This window comes from Mycteria americana, chromosome Z, assembly GCF_035582795.1.
Source record: "Mycteria americana isolate JAX WOST 10 ecotype Jacksonville Zoo and Gardens chromosome Z, USCA_MyAme_1.0, whole genome shotgun sequence".
Taxonomy (NCBI): Eukaryota; Metazoa; Chordata; class Aves; order Ciconiiformes; family Ciconiidae; genus Mycteria; species Mycteria americana.
The window spans coordinates 46,954,814-46,973,059 of record NC_134396.1 but is presented as its reverse complement, the minus strand read 5'-3'; positions in this window follow the sequence as shown (position 1 = coordinate 46,973,059).

Here is an 18,246-nt window from a genome sequence, read left to right as displayed (position 1 = left end):
TTTGAGGACATTCAAGAGCAGGAATACTTCACACAAAAAAAAAAGCTGAGGCCTAGTTTCAACAATGTGTGATTAATGGCAGGCGGCATTGGGAGCTGAAATATCTCTGGCACAAAACTCTGAGGTTTTTTTTCAGCTGCTTTCATGAAAGTGAAGCAGCCACATCAGTTATCAATTACCACAAAGGTTAAAACCTGCACAAAATCAGGGACTTCTAGGTTATAGGAGAAAGTGGCCAGAGTCCCTCTACAGCACACACGCCATGCTTTCATTGTTTTTGGTGAGAACACAAAAGTAAACATAGTAGTTTATGCACGTAGGAAAAAGCACCGGGAGGGGGCAAAAAAAGACGAAGTGAAAAAAGGAGAAGCATCCAGTTTTCCCTGTGTGAATGAGTAATCAAAAATGAGTATTCACACAATGTCACGCCAAGTCCTGGTGCTACAGAGTGATGAAGAAAGAAGCACATGAATTCTGCTTTTTGAACTTTCCTCCTGCAGCAGAATGACAGTAGCAGAGATGAGCACACTACGGCAAGGAATATCTGGGGGAAGGCTGAAGACCAGCCTTGCATGGAGGAACTTTGAATTGCTTTTGTTCATTTTCAGCACATTTTCTAATAGCAGATTCTGAACCAAGTGTTCTGTAGAGACATGGAAGTGGTAAGGAGTGGTCCCTTGTGAGCTCGGGCAGCCATGTCAAGGCAGTCTTTTTTAATAATCACTCTGAGTTCTGTTTTAACAGAAGCTTTGGGGGTTTTGGCCAAGATATTTCCTTTGGAAAGCTATCTCACAACCTTATATCTCTACCAGCAAGAGATTCTTCTAACTTCCAGCCTAAATACATACTTGGCACAAGAACAACAATTATAACCTGGCCGATACCATTCTTCATCTGAAATAACTCTGTTATCCCCTCTTCATGCTCCTCAGTGCTTATGAGCAATTCAGCATTGTCTCTAAGTCTTCATTGTTATGGCGCAAAAAGACAAGATATTTCAACCTCCTCTTCTAACAAGGACCATTCCTCCTTTCTGATAATTGCTCTACCAGCTTTCCCCACTTTTATCCCATATCAGTCTGATGGTTTTGGGACACAAAACATTCCAACCCCAGTAGCTGGTGGCCAAGACCCCTCCCTGCCCCAGTCGCTGGCACTGAGATCCCACTTGCTTTGGCAGCTGAAACCACAGGCCTGGGGCACCCACACCCCTGGTCTGACTCCAGTTGCTGGCATCAAATCCATCACACCAGTCCCCCCAGTAGCTGGCACTTAGTACTTGCAGCACCCATGCACACAGGATAGAGAGTGAGAGTATGCAGTTAGTTAAGGAAGGGTTTAATAAGAAGGCAGGACAGATTGCAGTGATCAGGTGCCAGGCTCAGTCACGTACCAGTGAACTAACCAGCCTTGGCTTACATGCAATCAACTCCTTTTACACCCCTTTCTGTCTCCACCCCCCCCCCCACCTTCTTCCTCCCCAAATCCTGTCCCATGCACATTTCCCCAGCAGCTGGCACAGTCCCACCAACCCCTCCAGCAACGTGCACCATTGGGTTTGCATCCTTATCAGTTGCAAAACCCCAGTTTGCCTGCAGTTTCTTGATAGTCCATCTATTACTGTGATTGACCTGGTTTCTCATCTTTGTCGCCATTACGTTTGTCTGTCACGTTTATGTCTCTGCATGTCTTGCTTATGGCTTCCCCCTTTTCCTTAGTATCCCATCTGACAAGGTGTTTGACCAGTTAACCACTTCACAGGTTCTAACTCCAGACCTCTTACATCCTTCCAAGACCTTGTGCCTCTTTCTTTCTTAGTCTTTAACACAGATAAGATAATTTAAAACGAGGGAGAAACTGAGGTATCATGAGCAGTGTTTCCCAGCTGGACAGAAAGATTAGAAGGCAAGCAAGCATGGGAAAGGCCTCAGTAGTACAGCTCCCTGCTGATCCAGCTTGTAAACACTTAACATTTGGGATTATTGAAATGTTCTATTTCCATGAAAATTGCCAAAATAGTTCAACATTTATACACACACACACACACACACATACATTTTGTCACAATTTGGCTATCTTTTTTTCATCCTGATCCGAAACAGAAATCTACATTTTTACCCACAACTGTATCTTAAGTTTTCCAAGCAGCTCCAGTTACTTTATTATAAGGCATAACTAGACCTCTTCATTTTTCATTACAACTTTGGGACTAGGAATGACATAAAAAAGGAAGAGACAGAGACAAAGAGTAAGAAGATAAAGAATATCCCTACAGAATAAAAATCTAACCAAGTGTTTGTCTGAATCATTGTCTTAGCAGCAGCTCACAAAGTGTTTTCATTGTAGTCTGTATTCTTGCTTTTCAAGGATTATTTTGAGTGGAGAATTAATTTGAAATGTTCACTGGAGTTTTTTCAAAACATGAATTTTCTGCAATACCTTCTAAGAAAAACACCCAGCAGGCTCAGCTTCATTAGAACTATTTCCAAAAGAACTGTGTAACAAAGATATTTGCAGAAACTTATCGTTTCTTTGGACCTCATTGTGACACACTGTAGAGCAGTAACAGGTACAAAATATATAATGTGTGCACAGCACAGAACCGCAGTTGTAAACTTCTTCAACAGGCTGCATACACCTGCTCTCAAAACACCAACAAGCATTTTGGTTTAGGTTTTTGTTTTGTTTTGTTTTGTTTTGTTTTTCCCCTGGGATTACACGCATTAGCTTTGCCAGAGGCGAAGTTAAAATCATAATGTTCATTGGTGGCATGTGATGGTGGCAGAATGATGCTGCTGTTTGCCACAACAGTTAACCTGACTTAATATGAGCTTTATGATGGCAGCGTAGGTATTTACGAACGGGACATTAGAAGATATGAGAGGACCCAGTTGAAACTCATGTGGCCTTTTATCTCCCTCTGGTGGCTAGATAGCAAACCATTAGTCGACTGCTGCCTCTGAGCTGGGAGAGCCAGCCTGCCTGTTCACTTCGTATATTCACAAGCACTAAGGGTTCAGCCCCCATCGTAACTTTGTCTCGGGCATCTTGGAAAGTGTTGGCACTTGAGGGTTTTTACTGCTTGGAGATGCATGTCTTAGGTGAGGGCCCTTCCAGAGCAACCACCATTCTCACCCCTGTATATTTCCATGTCCCCTCTAGAAGCCACCCATGGGACAAAAATCCCAGGAGTCTCTGGCTCAAAAATTGTCCACTTGTGGAGCCTCAGCCCAAGGATTATTCCTTGCCTTGGCAAAGATGCCTCATTTGCTTTGTCCAAGATGCAAGGGCTGTTAGTCTAACGGATTACAGAAGAAAATGCAACACCGAGAACTATTTCTCCTTAGCATCTTGATTATGTTTTGTTTCCCACAGCAGACAGAGAAAAGTGCTTTTCAAGTATAATATTTTATGCTACTGACAGGAACAACCTGATAGTATTTTTATTTTTGCAACAGACACACGCTCTGTGTTGATAGCTACTGCAAAACAAATGCTCAGTGGTGAGGATCTAAACATATCTCCACCTTTCCTGTACACTGATATCTCTGTAAGAATATTGTGTCGCAGAAATGCAGTTTCCAAAGTATCTGTTCTGTTCTTGAAGTCTCACAGGAGTTTGGATCTGCACATCACTGTGCAAAGGGGTTGATGTGGAACAGGCAAACATGGAAACTCCTGTTCATTTCAAGTCTGAGTCTGAATGTGATACCAGATGTAAAGCACAATCTTCCAAAGGTGGGTTTCAGGATGCAGCATATATTGCAATGGCACTAAAATAAAAAAATGCTTTTCTCATTAATTTTGCTAGAGTCAGAAATCCATGCACCTCACCAAACAATGAACACAAGAGATGGCAAAAAGACCCTCCTTCTCAGATTGTGACAAAGGTAAATGTTTTCTTCTCCCTGTGCAACTCACTTCAGCTAGAGCTGATCCCCTTGTTTATTTCCGTATAGGAAGAGGAAAAGAGCAGTTTCATACCTTTGACCCAAATCCAGGAGCTGCTCATATAATATATGTGATTAGTGCTGAATTGAACTTGGACAAGGTGGATGACTCCTTAAAAAAAAAAAAAAAAATACTTTGGAGGCTGCCAAGCTTACTACTTTGATTTCTCATTGAGCAGCTTCAGCAAGAGGAGAGGCAGAAAGGAGAAGACACTTCTAAGAAAAAAAAAGGCATTTTCTACCAATTTCAGCAACAGCAGACAAATTTCCTGTGACTAGGCAACAGAGAAAGGAGGAAAGAAACACACTTAACCTGCGTTATTAGGAAACTGAGGGAGCAACTGGAAAGGGCAACCTGTCGTGCTTGTTCCTATGTTGGCTATAAAACAGTTACAGGAACCAAAAATTGGATCTTTTCGCCTGAATACGGTATTTAAATGTTTACATTTGGAGAAAAATGTGTCCTATTTACTTGTGTTTAGACCAGTTTATACAAGGTAATTTTTAAAAGCTTCTTTGTGGTGTGGGGTTTTTTTCCTAAACCTTCTTTGCAATTAAACTCCATGTAGCTTTCTATACCTCGGGATTAGGATTCACTGCCTGCCAAAATGCATGTTTGACTACAAAGTGGTTTCCCTCTGACTGCCTTCAAGCAGAGAAACGCACCCATGCAGTTAACCTTTATGTTGTTGTAATATGACTCTCTTTTTTCATGCATAAAGAGTCTAAATTGAAATAAAAGTGCAAGTACCTGAGAAACAAATAAGAACTGATGTTCAGTTACATTAAAATCCCTCAATGCAGGCAAGATGTAGAAACATTCTTGTGCAAATGAAAATCAGGCCCACACTTAGAATGTGAAACAACATTGGTTTATAATGGGGCTGAGACTGCTTTTTATAACAGGAGACAAATTCACAGCTGGGCAATGTTCTTGCATGAATCAACAAAAACTTTCATCAGGCTCCTAAGGACTTCAGTGGGACTGAGCTAGAGCTGTGCGTTCACACGATTCTATGCAGAGCTCTGAATCTCATACGATTCTTGAAAAAACTGTATTATATTCTTGAAAAAAATGTATTATAAACTAGTCAACGATCTGTGTCATCTGTGATTGGCATGCATGTCAGGTCCTGTTTCTGTATCAATTGCCTATGTTCACAGAGCATGTGACTGTCATTCTGTTTTTCTGCCTTCTTAGAGGCTCAACTAAAAGATGTTTAGTGTCAGCTAATTCCATTTCTTGATTTACACAAACAGAATTGTAAGAGAAACAGCACAATCCTTTTTTTCCCAGACTGAGTGACCTCTTTTTAACTACAGGCCTAGAGGTATGAACTTCAAGTGCTGCTTCCAATCCTTGTGCTTATCCTCCTTTGGAAGATGGGTGCAATAATAATAGTAAGAGAACCACAGCTTCTTTATCAGCCTGCTACACAAATCAGCTATTTAATATCCGCAAAGCACTTTTAGCCATAAAAAAGTACAAAGGATCCTGATTTGTATGTGTTCTTCTTACTCTCTAAGTAAGAAGACCAAGTGTCCTTCTCAAATGGGACAAGAATGCATGTTTAAGGACAAAAAACAGCAAAGTAGGCTGATCAGCAAAAGTGGCACATGATCAAAACTTGGCTGCATTTGTACTATATCATGAAATTATACATAAATTTATATACCTTTCTTTTTAATAGATTAACTAACTAAAGCCATAGGTGCTACAAAACTTAAGTGTCTGCTTAACAGAAGTCCACATGAATAGGAAATCAGTTGAAATGTTGCGCTTCTCTAGCAAGTCCCAGTCTAGCATGGTATCTGATGGTGTACTTAAGGACAAACACAGTCCTACTGAAGCCAAAAGGTACACAGTTACATGCATTAACTGCTTTGCTGAGCCTGGAAAGGACAAAGTGGGCAGCTGTCATGGAGAACCTCACTGCATGTAGAAATCTCCTTTGGTCCTTGAGACACGCTACGTTGGCTAACCCAGCCCAGCCCGGAACTGAGGTGGAGCACTGCCTTCCTTGTATCCTCCCATGTGTTCCCATGGTGGTCACAGGAATTTCAGTGGGGGACAGTGGGGAACAGCATTGAACCGAGGGTTCAGAGCCAGACACTTCTGCAACAAGATAGCTCATGCTACTGATGAAGCTAGAAAAGAGGCAAAGACAGGACACGCAATGAGCAGGTGAATACTGCTGCTTTTTTTTTTTTTGCCTTTTTTTTTTCCAAATGAGAATGATGTGTGAAGAAGTGACAACCTTTAGAGAAAGGTGAGATGAGTAGGTAGGGAAGCATGTATTTCCACGCTCTTAATGAACTGTTCTTTTACAGTAGCTATCGGAAGGAAAACTGCACAAGGCTATAAAAAAACAGTGTGTTGTTTTCTGAACACAGGCCAGTTTGTACCACACACTGGACTTAGAGCTCTACCACACTGCAGATCTACGCCACAGCTATGCTGCACCGACCAGCAATCTCCGTCAGCTTAAGAGTATGCATGCTTCATGTTCTGAACTAGCAGCAAGGAGCCATTTGTTTCCTCCATGTACTGGGTCCAGTTGGGGTGGAGTTCATTTTCTTCATAGCAGCCAAAATGGTATTTTAGATTTGTGATGAAAATAGAGTTAATAACAAAAACACCAATGTTTTAGCTATTGCTGGATAGTGCTTGCTCATTGTCTCTGTTTCTCACTCTGCCATCCCCCAGGGAGTAGCCTAGGGATGGGCAAGGGGTTGGGAGGGGAGAGCTGGGACAGCGGACCTGAATTGACCAAAGAGATATTTCATACCGCATAACACCATGCTCAGCAATAAAACTGGGGGAGGGGAGTGTTGTCCTAAGTAGCCGTCACTCGGAGACAGGCTGGGCGTCAGTCTGCTGGTGGGAGGTGGTGAGCGATTGCCTTTGCATCACTTGCTTTCTTCCTTTTTTTCCTTTACTTATTAAACTGTCTTTACCTTGACCCATAATGACTTTTTTTTCCCCACTTTTTCCCTCCCAATCCTCTCCCCCATCCCACTGGCAGGTTGGAGTGAGTGAGTGACTGAGAGGGAGCTTAGCTGCTGGCTGGGATCAACCCACCACACCACAAAAGCAGGCCAAGGATAATTATTGGTTCAATGAATCTCAGCAGGCTTTTTGTTGGTCCAGGTAGGCTCTTGGAGAGAAATTGCATTATATTCAGACTCTTTTTCATTTTTTCTTGCATGAAAGAGTATGTTACAGCCATGCCTACTCTTCCAGCTGATCGGACTCATCTTCAGTCAGGTCATAAAGGGCTTCTTCATCTCCCCCTGTTGTAACCAGACTTCCACCAGGTCCCTTCCTGGTTAGAATTTTCTTGTTTCAAAGAAACTTTCAAAAAGCTGTCCCAGTGCTGACACACTTGTCATCACAGCAGACACATTGTAGCTGTTCCACAGGACCAGGCTGCAAGTGTCACCCAGGCTCAAAAACACTTCTCCTTGGCAGGTAAATCCAGCCACAAAACAGCTTTGAAGATAAAAAGCAAGCACTCCCAGTGGAACAACCCACCTGCTTTCTTCAGTTCCAGCACTCCACTGAGATGTACAGTGGTTTTAAAGGGGAAATCAGGCTTTCACAGCATCCTTCAAGCCAAGTTGACATTCAGAAATAAATTAACTGCAGATGCCACGGAACTAGTCTGCAGAAGTGATGTCCTGCTTGATTTGGAAAACCTAACTGATAAGGTACTAAGTATAATTATATTTACTTCAGCTGGAAAGCTCTTCTTTTCCCATGGAAACAGGAGCAAGAAAGCTATACATAATTGTGCTGGGTTTGGCTGGGATAGAGTTAATTTTCTTTACAGTAGCTAGTATGGGGCCATGTTTTGGATTTGTGCTGAAAACAGTGTTGATAACACAGGAATGTTTTCTTTCCTGCTGAGCAGTACTTACACAGAGTCAAGGCCTTTTCTGCTTCTCACCCCACTCCACCAGCGAGTAGGCTGGGGGTGCACAAGAAGATGGGAGAGGGCACAGCCAGGACAGCTGACCCCAACTGACCAGAGGGATATTCCATACCATATGGTGTCATGCTCAGCATATAAAGCTGGGGAAGAAGAAGGAAAGGGGGGACATTAGGAGTGATGATGTTTGTCTTCCCATGTAACCATTACGCGTGATGGAGCCCTGCTTTCCTGGAGATGGCTGAACACCTGCCTGCCCATGGGAAGGAGTGAAAGAATTCTTGTTTTGCTTTGTTTGCATGCACAGCTTTTGTTTGCTTACTCCTGATTTTCTCCCCCATCCCACCGGATGGGAGTGAGCGAGCAGCTGAGTGGTGCTTAGTGGCCGGCTGGGGTTAAACCATGACAATAATGAAATGCAGCATTTAGATAAAAATCTCTACTATTAATCATACATCATCAAGCTGTGTTCAAGTATACTTCAGCTTATCTCCTGTGCAGTGGTTTGTTTTGCCCTTTAATACCAAGAACAAGTAAAGGACTTCCTTAACAAGAAACAATTTACTAGAAAAGCAATTGCTTTGAAAGCATTCTTTCTGACCAAGATTTGTTGTGTCTGCCTCCTCCCATCCCATTTTGGCTGCTTTGATTTCCTCACCTGACACAAAAGACTGGTGTTCAGCCAGCAGATTTACTGGTGGAAGTGAACTGATGTGATTATCTTTCTGTGTAGGTGAGAGCCAGGACCGATAGTACTTACTCCAATCCTATGCATCACAGGGAGTGAAGAGTGCCATCAGTTTCTGCAAATCTATCCATGTCCCTGAGGTGATGAGTTATGGGGGAGATGTCTGACTGCAGAAAAGTTTCATGTGCCTCCATTGAGCACTCCAGAGGTCCATCCACTTGCTGGTGATTTGGGAAACAAGCAGACTTTGGTAGGTTACTAGTTCTATTTCTACAAGATGCTGCTTACTGCTAACTAGCATGCAAACATGCTGCTCTGGGGGAAGAGAAGCAAGGCATTATCAAGCCAATGCTTGTGTCCCACCACACTTTAGCTGGGGAGCTGTGGCAAAAGCCTTTCTTTAGGAGATACAGCTGGAACTTGTTGTCATCACAGCAGTACACAAGGGCAAGAGCAGGTGCAATGTATACACCCCCACCACTGAGACACACAAAAGTCCTGCAAACGCAGCAGAAGGGACACTTGAATACTACACAGGAGAGCTTTATGAATATAAACATGATCTCAGTGCATGCAAAGCAAGAAGAAGAGATGTGTAGATGTGGCACTTGGGGACATGGTTTAGTGGTGGACTTGGCAGTGTTAGGTTTACGTTTGGACTTGATTATCTTAAAGGTCTTTTCCAACCTAAATGATTCTATGATTCTAAGAGAAAACTTTCAGTAGCAAATGAGAGCAAGCCCTTGACCAAGCTGCTCACCTAGGCTTCCCCAAAATAGAAGAGAAAATCCTAAAGAAAGGAGAAGGGCTCTTGCCTCCTTCCACTAGGACATTTTGCTTAGTCCTGGGTAAGGCTGAAGCCTCAAGAGCTATCACTCCAGTTGCCCAAGCAACAGATGGTCCATGACAGCTTAAGAATATCTGGAAGGCGAAGGCTACGTGACATTTCTCCTCTCTACCACCAATCTCATGGACTCACAGAGGTATAGTAGGAGAACGGCTGAAGAAAGCAGAGTCACGATGCACTCCCACAAGTACACAAGATGTTTTTCTTCAAATCAGGCCTTGAGACACTTTTGAAAGTGGTATCGTTTGAAAATGAATTTTTTACAAACGACCCCACAAAACATAGGACTGTTTCCTTCCATGCCCAGAAACTGAAATAACTACTTCAAGTCTGAATTTTTCTCGTTATCCAACTACAGGTCCTATGTATTAGACATATAATGGTTTTTAAATTGACCTTTCATTCACTTGTTTGAAATACATGCAACGAATGAAACATTCATTTCCCTGTGTAACCGAGGCTTAGTCTTTCTCCTGTGATGAAATTTGTGACCTGGGCTTGAAAGGCACTAGTGCAAGGCTTCTAGTTTTCAGGGAAGCTACCTGGATGCAAAAGCAGAGTGTTTATTCTCGAGTCCATTTCAAGAAACGCCAAGCTGGCCCCTTTCTAAAAAGAGCAGCAGTTCGTCTTTTAGGACAACCACAGAAGAGCCAGACAAACAAGACTTGGTCACAAATCCCTGACTTTCAGGAGACTGGCAGGGCCAAGACTGTTTGTCTGAACAGGGGAAGATCTTTGTCCTTTCCAACTTTTTAAGTCTAACTTAAAATCTCTAGTGAGATTTGGGTGGGATACTCATATCAGGCAGGCCCTTTGAAAAAGGGATGATTAACCTTCTTAGAGTGCATATACCGGATGATCAAAGTAGCAAACAGTACTAATGGAGAAAATGGCCAGATCATATGTTAAAGCAGAACATTGGTCACAAACAATATCATTTTCAGAGAGATTAAGGAGTTAAATTTTTTCCAAATTTTGGGGGAGAGAGAGAAAGAAGAACCTTGTCTGAATGAGATGGAATTGACCCAGTTTTGGCTTACATTAATTTCTTTCTTTTAAAAAAAGTACAAAGAGAGTATTGCAGATCTGACTTCCCAAGCCCTCAGTCCTTTACATTAAATAGCTTTAGGAACTGGAAGTCCATATAATTTTGGTATATTCTGAATTGCACGGATGTCAGAAAATGCCATGGTCAGTTGATAGAAGGTGTGCCAAATAGCCCTAAATTATTACATGTACAGACTGCCATTAGAAAGAAAGGAAGTTTCTCTGCTGTCGTTAGTGACTGTAAAAGCTTATGTCTCTAAGCCTGAAATGATTATGCAGGGACATAATTTCTCTGCCTAGTTTCCTCCTCCCTCTCCCCACAACAAAGCCATTGGACTACTCTGGCCATCCCACCAACAACAACCAGGACCAGTAACTCAATATTACCTGTTAAAACTTCAGTACCCATACCATCCACCACCTGACTTCCCTTTACCATCTCTGTGGACTTCATCCCACCACACATCCATATCCAACAGGATATAAAATTCTTTTGAAACCTGCTAATTAGGACTGCAACAGCTGATGCTTCCCCAATCTTTAGCCTGGCTTCCTGAGGATATTCAGCCTTGTTTCATCTGCATTCACTGACCTCTAGCAACTTTGTTGACCAGTTGTGCTATGGTGAAAGGTTTTCAAAGATTCCTTTCCTACCCTTTTAACAAAGATAATAGTATGATTATAAGAAGGATATTCTATTAGTGCCCATGGTCATGGAGAAAATTTATTGTATAGCCTTAGCCCTTGGACAACAGAAGATAGAATCATAGAATCATTTAGGTTGGAAAAGACCTTTATCATCATCAAGTCCAACCATAAACCTAACACTACCAAGACCACCACTACACCATGTCCCTACATGCCACATCTACACATCTTTTAAACACCTCCAGGGATGGTGACTCAACCATTTCCCTGGGCAGCCTGTCCCAATGCTTGACAACCCTTTTGGTGAAAAAATTTTTCCTAGTATCCAGTCTAAACCTCCTCTGGCACAACTTGAGGCCATTTCCTCTCATCCTATCACTTGTTACTTAGGAAAAGAGACCAACACCCACCTTGCTACAACCTCCTTTCACGTAGTTGTAGAGAGCGATAAGGTCTCCCCTCAGCCTCCTTCTCTCCAGACTAAACAACCCCAGTTCCCTCAGCTGCTCCTCATAAGACTTGTTCTCCAGACCCTTCACCAGCTTCCTTGTTCTTCTTTGGATTTGCTCCAGCACCTCAATGTCTCTCTTGTAGTGAGGGGCCCAAAACTGAACACAGTATTCAAGGTGCGGCCTCACCAGTGCCGAGTACAGGGGCATGATCACTTCCCTAGTCCTGCTGGCCACACTATTTCTGATACAAGCCAGGATGCTATTGGCCTTCTTAGCCACCTGGGCACACTGCTGGCTCATATGCAGCCAGCTGTTGACCAACACCCCCAGGTCCTTTTCCACCAGGCAGCTTTCCAGCCACTCTTCCCCAAGCCTGTAGCGTTGCATGGGGTTGTTATGACCCAAGTGCAGGACCAAGCACTTAGCCTTAATATATATATAAATGAACAGAAACACAGCTAGCTTTACAGAATGAGGAGTTTCATGGGGAACTCATAGGGCCACAAAAATGATCAGAGGGATGGAACACTGCTCCTATGGTGAAAAGCTGAGAGAGTTGGAGCTGTTCAGCCTGGAGAAGAGAAGGCTCCAGGGAGACCTTATTGCGGCCTTCCAGTACTTAAAGGGGGCTTATAAGAAAGGTGGTGTGGAATAATTGCTGGAGGCAACTTAGAAATTAAAGTTATATTCACATTTTTAGGTAAGGTACAGCATTGAAGAAGCTTCCAGGGTAGAGTGCGGCTGACATGCAAGGAATCCATTCCACGGAAGTTCCCTAGGCCTGCAACCTTAGATGTCGGCAATGCCAGGGAAACTTGGTTTGTTGGCTCTAAGAGGAACTGCCCAGAGGGTGGAGCGGTGTGGAGACACCGTGGTCAGGCTCTGTTATAATATGGGAATTTGAAGGTACCACAGAACCAATAAGCTGCATATTTGCTACCCTGGGCCAACAGTCTGTCACGTTTTTGACAAAATGCTGTCCTATGGTGAAGTTTGCTCATTATAACATCATTATAATACCAAAACACACCTCCATCCCAAAAGCTACCCACCTCCAAGGTGCGACCACCCCTCACTGAGCTTGTGCTTTGACCTTTAAAAGCAAAGCGAGAAAATTTTACACCAATCATAACAAAGGTATGTATGACTAGAGTCACTCAAGCTCCACCTGAAAGGTAAAAATACTCTAAAATAGCTTAAGGGAGAGAATGTTATGGAAGATACCATCACGTACCACTCTGACTTCTGGGATCAGTCAACGGGCTGAGCCTCTCTTCTCCCCCATTGGGACAACTTTGGGTAAGATTCGAACACTTGGTTATACCAAGTGCCTCCCCGGGAAACTTAGGAAACTCTATAGAGTCACTTTATCTCTTTTAACACATCTGTAGCCAGGCGGTGTTACTCATACTCTTGGTATTTGCACGTGCTTTGCAGACAGTGAATTTATCACCGGTAATTCAAAAGAATTTGTGTATCTGTTGCTTTAATAAACTGCACTATTCATTAATCTAGCTGTGATAGTTCTCATTGAATGTGACCAGACTCTTTAAGTGTGGCCGTGGAGTTCATGGAACACGACTAGACTGAAGGTGTATTGCGTTATTTGTGCATCTGTAATCGCGATAGTTCAGTACACTGAACGCGACCGGACTTATAACAATGAATTGGGCATCTGCCAAATTACTTCAACCTTTTAACACAACAGAAAAATTGGCGTAGTCAACAGGATTACCATGGATAAACTGCTGCAAAGATACAAATGTTCCCCTTCCCAGGCTGGGAAGGAGTGGCCTCAAAAATTTTGGAAGAATGAAGAGAAAGTGGTAGAGCGCATTGACCAGTGTCAGGCTGCGCAAAAGCTTGGAGTGAAAAAAGGTAAAGGTGTAATTTGTGTGGTATTAGGAGCCTGTTTATCTTGTGCTCAGCAAGAATCTAAGGAAAACCCTGCTCCCAAACTAGTTTCTGATGTAGAATATACAACTTTAAAATTGGAAAATGAAGTGCTGAAGTCATCATTGGCCTTTGAGAGAGAGGCAGGAGAAACACTAGGAACCCTAGTTGATAAACTTGTGAGTAAGAATAATCATCTTAAACAATTGCTGGAAAGGGTTAATCAGCTGTCAGATAAAATGCAACGTTCTGCTCCAGTTAAGCAGATTTGGAGATCAATGCATAGTGCAAACCCTGAAATTTGGGATGGTGATCTTTGGTTTGAAAGCGATGATGATGAGGTCGAAGGGAACTCCGATTCTGATGCTAGCCCCTATCGACCCGGCACGATTAACCCCTCTTATTCATGGTCTCCCTGATTGTCTCAAGATGTTTGTAGCAAATGCCCAAGATTGCATACAAGCCGCTCGTATAGATGCTGGTAGTGATCGTAGACGGAGTCAGGACATCCCCATACCCACATGGAGTGAATTTGTACAAGACATAGATAGGTATGGACGCCGAATGGGCTGGATCAGTTCATCCAGTGTAAAGCCCCCAGATCATGCCTGGCAAGTTTGCCAAGTCCACACTCAAAACCCTAAATTCAATGGGAGGTTCAAACCTAATAAGGAACGCGGTGAGTTGTGGCATAAGGCCCTAGATTTGGGTGTACCCCGACAAATCTTGCGCGGCATCTCTACAGAGGATCTCCATACATTGGTCCAATCTCTGGGTAAAAAGAATAACCCAGCTGGGGAGAATTGCCTAGCTGGAAACCCCCCAACCCCTAAGGAAAGTGCACCTTCTGCACCAGGCCTAATTGATGAGGTGGGATCTCAGCAAAAAAACTTCCATCCCCCGGGAGGGCAGTGAGCCACCCTGCTCAGCAGGTATTAGCAATTCAATGGCTCTCTGATGAATACTCTGACCCTATCATTGCCATTCCCATTGGACCCTGAAAAATATTGGTAAAGTTTCTTATTGACACTGGGGCCCAAATGTCAGTAATTACCCATGAAACAGCACAAACCCTGGGCGTAAGAGCTGGCCAACGCAGGGTTAAATTCACAGGATTGATGGTTTGGAAAAGGAATGCGCCACCGCAAAAATTTTGCTCTGGTTGCCAGAGGAACGAAGATTAAACAGGGCAGAGGTATTAGTCGGTGCTGCATATACTAACATTCTAGGATTTGACATACTGCGTGGGCGAATGTGGAAACTCCCAGATGGAACTGTGTGGAGTTTTGCAAAAAATGAAAAAGAATCAGGCATAGTGAAACTGAGTCTGTTACAAACATCTATACCCTTACCCCCCTCTAAAATCACTAATGTTCGGCAATATCTTTTGCCAGCAGCAGCGCTTATGGGGATTGATGGCGTGGTAACGGAATTGGAAGAAAGGCGTCATTAAAAGGACTCATTCACCAGTGTGGCCAGTAAGGACACCAACTGTGCAATGGTGTTTTAGTGGATTACTGGCAGTTAAACACTAATACTGCACCTTTGACTGCCGCAGTTCCAAACATGGCAGAGATAGTGACATTGATACAGGGAGCTGCCCATCCCTTGATGGCTGCCTTAGATGTTAAAGATGTTAAAGTTATAGTTCCTCTCCTTGAACAGGATAAAGCACAGTTTGCTTTCACGTGGAAAGGGATCCAATATACTTTTAACAGGCTTCCACAAGGACATAAACATTCCCCCGCTATTGCTCACAACGCTCTGGCTAAGATCTTAGCAAAGATGCCCGTTTCACCTGATACTACAGTATATCAGCATATTGATGACATCCTGATAGGGGGAAAGAGCCAAGGAAGTGTAAGAGACACAATGGAAAGGATTTGGGGGACACTGCTTGACTTGGGATTGGAAATTCCAAACTCAAAGTGTCAGGGACCAGCACAGGAGGTTAAATTCCTGGGAGTCTGGTGGGTTAAAGGAGCTGCTTCTGTTCCTCAGGACACCCTGGAAAGGATAGATCATGGATAAAGGCTGTCTAGCATAGAGGAATTACAACTAGTTTTGGAAGCTTTAAGTTATTGGCACAAACACATTCCTGGTTTTCCTGTTATTGCGTGTCCCTTGTATAATTTGATTAAAAAGGGAAAATCATGGGAATGGACTGAACAGCATACAAATGCATTAGAACTGTTAATAAAAGGCTTCCAGTACTTAAAGGGGGCTTATAAGAAAGATGGGGACAAACTTTTTAGCAGGGCCTGTTGCGATAGGACAAGAGGTAATGGTTTTAAACTAAAAGAGGGTAGATTCAGATTAGATATAAGGAAGACATTTTTTATGATGAGGGCGGTGAAACACTGGAACAGGTTGCCCAGAGAGGTGGTGGATGCCCCATCCCTGGAAACATTCAAGGTCAGGTTGGACGCGGCTCTGAGCGACCTGACCTTGCTGAAGATGTCCCTGCTCATTGCAGGGGGGTTGGACTAGATGACCTGTAAAGGTCCCTTCCAACCCAAACTATTCTGTGAATCCATTGATTCTACTGGACATGAAGAAAGTGCAAACTTGGTATATTCTTCACTGACACTAACACAGCAACTGGGAATGCTAAAGGACCAAGACTTAAAGTTTTCTTCCATTATTTGCTTTTAAGCAAATTGTAGAGCTGAGTGTCTGAAGTGTTGAAACATTTTCTCACAAGTGCTGAGAATGAGAACACACGGGGGGAAAAAGAAAACCTGTGAAATCTTCTTCTCCTGTGAGACCTACAGAGCAGGCCCAGGCAGGGGGGAGGTGGTATTGGCTCTCCAGTGAGTTAGCCAGCACCAGAGTCCCTCTAGCAGAAGGGAGCAATTAACAGTTATGCCTGAGTGGTCCCCCATGGAAACAGAGCAGGAGAATGGAAATATGCACAACAAAGCACTGAGTTGCTCAGACATGGGACACAGGAGGACATCTGGGGAGGGCCAGAGAACAGCAATTCTTCACCCCTTAGTACATCACCAAGTGGTTATGATGCAAGTGTATGTTTGGTGCGGCATGTGACGTGCTATATATATTGTAAAAAGCTTGACTGTGAGCCAGCTACCTAAAGCTCTACTGACATCTGGTGCTGAAAAGAAAATGAGTATGAGTTTTTCAGTGCAATTAAGTTCTCAAGTTTGAAGCAGTATCTTATGGGACAAAAGCTTCATTTCTTCGGTCCATCTCCCAAAGCAGCAGTCTTCCACACAGCCTGCCTTGCATGCACACATGTGTAGAGAGTCTTGGTTCAGACAGATCCTCTTTAGGAATATTTGAAGTGAACAACAAGCTGGCAACTGAATGCCACATACTAATCAGTGGGAACATCTGATTTTTGTCAAGATTTGAGTTCCTCATAGAGCATAGAGTTCATTTTGTAATTGAACATCACCTAAATTGGGATACATTTTGTGGCTTGCAATATACTTCTTTAGAGAACTGACTAAAATACAAAAAATATGTGTTTCCTCTTCAAAATCTGGCGTGCTTTAACCTTCAGGGTACTTAAAAAAAGAGTTTAGATTTGAGAGCTTTTGTGGATCTTGAAGTCTGAGATCTCTTTCCCAGTTTGGGATCTTAATTTTTTTTTCATTAGATTTGTCTTCTTTGCTGTGAAAACTGCCCTTGCCAGTATTAAAAGACTTCTCCCAACATTATCTATGCTCAGCAAGCCTTTGCTTGTAATGTGGTGTCCTGTAAATAAAATGTAAAACAGAACACTTAATTCAGTAAAGGACTTAGTGTAGGAAACACCACAGTGGCACATAACAAGGATTGTTCATTAAAAGAATTTTTGTAGGCTTGGGCCTATTCTTGAAGCGTTTAAAAGCAGTAAAGGAGATTTTTTCTTTCCCACTTTGTCCCTTGCAAATAATTCATTATTAGTTGTATTGAATAACATAATACATGATTTACTGGTCAGACAATGATCCATCTACTATCTTCTTTCCAGCATCCAGCAGCAGATGCTTTGGATAAAATGAAAAACTGCCATGGACTGATATTCCTCTCAGTATCCACTCTCAAATTCCAGCTATCAGTGGTGTATGAGCTAAGACTAACCTTAACCCTAAAACCTATTCTTCTTTGCTTAGTAGGTCTAACAGCTCCACTAATTCAGCCTATTCATTTTTGAACTCTTTTACATATTTGGCCAACATGATGACCAATGACAAGGAGTTCCATAGTTTGTCTCTACATATTTATTTTTCAGAAAAGTAAGAGAGACTCCAAGACAGATGTTATCTGTTTTCATAGCCATAACAACCTCATGTCCAATAGCTAGGGCTGGGTAAGGGTTTCTAGGTAATACTTTTGCACAAAAGGCATCAACTATTTTAACTTTGCTAGTGAGTTAGCCAGAACTTAAACTTCTCTTTCAACTTTTATTCTCCACCCATTTCCACAGGTCTAAGCACAGCAGCTGCCAGGAACAGAACTCAAGATGATTTGTAAATCAATATTAATGTTTTAACGTTCCATTTTTTTAAGACAATCTCAGAATAAAATTATTTCAAAAAAGCTCTTAGTTTGTACTGTTCCTGTAAACTTCCAGAAGGCATGAAATTGATTAAATATATCAGTTAGCCAAAAAACCAATGCTGGAAATGTTTCCATGCTCCCAGAAAACTGTCCTTTTTTCCTTTCTAAAAAAAAAGGGTGAGCTATCTGCCTTCAGGTTGTTGAAGCTCATGTGTTACACAACCACTCAGGATGAAATCATACAATTTAGTGCAAAACGGCCTGAAACAAAAGCCAGCAC